We start from the raw sequence: 5,156 nt of genomic DNA, 5'->3' as shown, positions 1-5,156 counted from the left end.
TCAGACGCCTTTATCCAAAGCGACTTACAGTACAGTTACAGTATACAGTCTAAGCAATTGAGGGTTAAGGGCCTTGCTCAAGGGCTCAACAGCAGCAACCTGGCAGTAGAAGGACTTGAACCAGCGACCTTCTGATTACCAGTCCAGTACCTTAACCACTAGGCTATGGCTTCTAAATCTACTTGTGTGTGATGTACATCCATCATTGCAGTGATCACATTGACCTTGTTTGTCCAACTTTATTGGTTAATGTCCCGTGTTATCCTTTTGGATGCCCCGGGGTGGGGGTGTGGTGGGGCGGGGCATTCTGGCCATTTTGCTGGGGACACCCTTACGTTAGGGCTTGGAGATCTTCCCTCATCCAGAGATGATCTGCATCTTTTCGATTTCTTCACCTGAATAAGTGAGGTGGCAAGTTGGGCCTGGAAGTGCTTCCCTCTATGCACATCTTTTTTTGGGGGGATCTGGAGGGGTTCACAATCACATCTGTACAACAACCAGTCATTTACCACTGGCAGTATGATTGAACAACATACGATGTACAAGCACCACCTCTAAGACCTCAAACAGAACCTGTGTATCTGTGATTGAGTCCAACAGATCGACACCATCCATGAATTTAATTGTAAATGCCTACAATAGCTGCTCTACAGGTTTTTTTTTGTCCCATCGTGCAGTGGGACAAAACAGATTTCAGTACAAAAACATTATTCAAGATATATTCAAATTATAATATATGAATATAAGCTCAAATGTCCCTAATACTAATATTGTTGTCTGTAAAATAATGGTGTTATTTATTTGATATGAGTTACTTTTCCGTAATTATGATGACCACTGGAGCCCAGTGTGGCAGAGGGCAGTTTGCTAATACATTACATTTTCTGTTACTAAACATTATAAAAAATGTAGAAGAAAATACCACATGGTAAATTATTACACGAAAACGTTCCAAATTTTAAGCAAAAACAGGAGCATGTGGTTAAAATAAGGTCAGCCCTTTAGTTTGACTTTAGAGAAGTACCTGACCTTTACTGTAGTTGTGACTCCACCCACATTATTGAAATACAAAAGCTTAGAGTGTTGGCTGTTGAGAAATGTTGGTTTGGCCATTTTTAAGCATACATAGTTGTAATGGCATCATTTATAAGAAATGTTGCAATTCTGCAACTGTGGGTCTCCTGGGGTTAATAATAATTCATGTTTTTTAATCAGACAGGAAATAAACGGAATAAATAAAAGGAATGTTGTTATAACTTTCATTGGATTCGAATTATTACATACAGCAACTCATCGGTGCCAAAACCTTTTTTAAGTAGTGAAAATGAATGCAACATTACAAAGTGGTAAATGTTTTACTGTCCCAACTTTTTTTGGAATGTGTTGCAGGCCTGAAATGCAGGAATGGATATTCATTAATAAATGAAATTAAGTTGAGCAGATAAAACATGAAATATCTCAGGTTCATCCTGTCTGACATCAAATAAAAGTCAAATTAAATGTAAGAAACTCTGTGTTTATTGTTTATATTTTTCATGCCGTCCCAACTATTTGTTGTATATAAAATTATTTTCTGTTGTTATTTAATATTTTTCTATTTGGCAAATTGTACATGAATGTGAGTGATATAAAGCCCCTCTTCCATGTTTTTTAATAAGAACTCAGGAGATATTTATGTAGAATTACTAATGATTTAGCAGGAACTGATTTGTGACTGGTGGGTGTGGATGTTGTTTCTATCTGTCTGTACTGTTTTTCTCCAAACAGTTCCATGTGTAACCGGTTCTACCTGAAACATGACTCAACCTGTTTGTTCTTGATACTGAAAGTATTTGGAGCGTCGTCGCTCTCACACGGAACATTAAAATCATAAAAACCTTTTTCTACCTGAGAGAAAACAGACTGGTCACTACAGGTGAGATTTATTTCTTACAGCAAATGATTTTTAGTATAAAAATAAGAAACTTAAAAAAAAATTAAGTATCAGGACAGAGTTCTGGTAACTTTCTGTCTTTAGTAGCATCAGTTTCTATGTTTAATTACTGTACAGACTCTCATATTATGTTAAACACATTATGGTGAATAAACATTTAATTTAAATGTACAGAATTTTTTGGAAAATAATTTTACTGATAACTTCAGGTGAGACTTATTTCTTACAGCAAACAAGTTATTATTGTAATAATAAAAAAGGTTCTCAGTATCAGGACAGATTCTGGTAACTTTCTGTCTTTAGTAGCGGCATCAGTTTTAACTTCTGTATACACACATCACTGTTCCACACCCATTTAATTATTCTATTTTTATCTGTAGTTTCTGTAATCATTATACAATCATGTATTTTTGCAGCTACAGTTGAACATGTAAGCTTTACTTATATGTGCTATGTGGTATAACTACAATGTGTATGTGTTATGTGTCAGGTGTTGAAGCAATGTAATTTTCGTTAATGGATTAATGAAGTGCTTTTATCTTAGAATAATTTACCAATGGAGATTAAACATCTGTTTTTATTTATAAATAATTGTATAGACCTAATGCAGATAAATGAATCTTTTAAAATCCCATAGAGTGACAGTAGTTACCTGATTGTTCTTTTTTCATGATGCAGTATACATTAATTCAAACACATGCACACAAACCTTTCTGTTGTTGCACATTCAGAATGAGGTCTGACATTTAATGCTGAAATAACAGTGGAATACAAGCACTGGTGCAGTCCCTTACCATGACAGATTTAGGCTTTTCTACTTATACACTGTAAGCCCGGACTTTATATTTAATCAAACATTTTTAGTACAACATACATAAATTATTTAAGTTTTTTTGCTCTACTATAAAATGCAGAGTACAATGTACTCATTTGAGTACACATTTAAATGTGCTAAAAGATTTAAGTTTACTAAACAAAAAAAAAATACTTTTCTATCAGATTATTTTAAAAAAGTTAAGTTAAGGTAATAAAACAGAAAAACGCCACCATTTACGTGTAAGTCGCCTTTTTTCAGCTTGCTGTTGGTGAATCAGGCAGCCATTTGTTTTAACTTTTGAAACCTGTTGTTGCAAATTACTTTTTACTTTTCATTGAAGGCTTTTTGCAAAAGTAAACTTGTCTTCCTGAAATGTCTTTTGTGAAGTGGAACCTTTGTTAAACTAAGTGGACAAACATTTTCTTCCCCATTATGCTATTTTTGAGTAGCATGTACACCAGTCTGATGGGGCTTTTTCATCTTCCGTCTAATTTTGGTAAGTGTTGTACTTTACTTAACAATTTTGTTTAAAATAAATTATCTTAATGTTGACACTAAATAAATAATCAAACAGCGCTGCTTTATTTGCCGTATTTAGGCTACATGCTAGCATGTTAGCATGCTAGCCTTTATACGAAGCAAAGAGTGTGCTGGCTTGCTTTATTTTAATCCTTAAATTAATGCTATTAATGTTGATTTTAATACTTCTGTTGTTTCTTTTTGTTGTTTTAAAGGTTCATGGTTACTGTGAGGAGCTGTTTGTGTTTCATCAGAACTTTATATACAGTTTGTACAGTTTTAAAGATGTTTTCATGACATGTTGTATTTTAAGTAAATACTTCTGAAGTGAAATAAAGAAAAATAATTTTATAATTGTGTCTGTTTCTCTATAAACATTTGTAATTCATATTTAAAATGTAATTACCATGAAAACTAAGAAAAAATCAATAGTTTTTTTCCATTGAGCTCAAGATATTAAGTAGAATTATTGGGAAAAGCAGTTGGTATAACAAAAAAAAGAAAGTTTAATTAACTTGCCTTTTAGGTGTAATAACTTAATGTTTTAAGTTATGCTAACTCAAGTTTTCATTATACATTACTTAACTTTTTTAAGGCAACCGGTTTCCTCAAATTTTTTAAGTAGATTGAACTTATCCGGGCTTACAGTGTACTGATAACAGACTGGACAGAATGTTCTACAGTATAACTGCTCAAAATAATGAAGGGAACACTTAGATCACACATCAGATCTCGATAAATGAAAGATTCAATTTGGAAATGTCCTGGAGGTGTCCTCCTCTCAGACCTGGATCAGAGGTTCAGCTCCTGGACAGTCTGTGGCGCGACTTGGCGGCATTGGATGCACTGAAACATAAAGTCCCAGAGGTTCTCAATTAGATTCAGGTCTGGGAACGTGAGGGCCAGTGAATGGCATCCCATGGAGATTATGAGGATATGCCTCCCCAGACCATCACTGACCCACCACCAAACCGGTCATGTTACAGGCAGCAGAACGTTCACCACAGTGTCTCCAGACTCTTTCACGTCTGTCGCATGTGCTCAGTGTGAACCTGCTCTCATCTGTAAAGAGAACGGGGCGCCAAACCTGGTGTTCTCTGGCGAATGTCAATCGAGCTGGGATGTGAGTACAGGTCCCACTAGAGGACGTCAGGCTCTCATGCCACCCTCATGGTGTCTGTTTCTGACAGTTTGTTTACAAACATGCACCCCATGTAGCCTGCTGGAGGTTACTTTGTAGGGCTCTGGCAGTGCTCCTCTCGTTCCTTCTCACACAAAGGAGCAGATACCGGTCTTGCTACTGGGTTGATGCCCTGTGTCCTGGTATCTTCTCCATGCTCTTAAGACTGTGCTGGGAGACACAGCAAACCTTTTTTGCGACAGCACATATGGATGTGACAAGGATACTAGCAAAACACAAAACTAGAGAAGAATCAGTCAGGCAGGATAAGGAGAGAGAATTTGTCTGTGGCCACCACCTGCTAAACCATTCTCTTTTTGGTGGTTGTCCTGCTGTTGCCTCTCAGGTGCACCTGTTGTCACTTTCATTTTCACTAAAGCAGCTGAACTTCATTCATAATTGCTTCTGCTTCCTGTGTTATACTGAGGTGATTAAATGTTCCATTATTTTTTTGAGCAGTGTATTTAATGGAGGACCAAAATAATTGATGACTTGACAACCGATGTTTTTTACATCTTGTTTTGTTTATGGATTCCTGGGGTCAGTAATAGTGTAGTGGTCTGTACCTGCACTCTGTGTTCTCTTATTTATGTATTTTTTTCTGCATGTTTAGGGGTTTAGTCCATTCCAGCAAAAGACTCAACAGTACAACAGACTATGTGTACATGACTGAATGAGCTACTCGTACTACTTTGAGATGGAGACTC

Source organism: Trichomycterus rosablanca, chromosome 1 (genome assembly GCF_030014385.1).
Source record: "Trichomycterus rosablanca isolate fTriRos1 chromosome 1, fTriRos1.hap1, whole genome shotgun sequence".
Taxonomy (NCBI): Eukaryota; Metazoa; Chordata; class Actinopteri; order Siluriformes; family Trichomycteridae; genus Trichomycterus; species Trichomycterus rosablanca.
The sequence above is the reverse complement of the archived record's forward strand: the minus strand, read 5'-3'. Positions refer to the sequence as shown.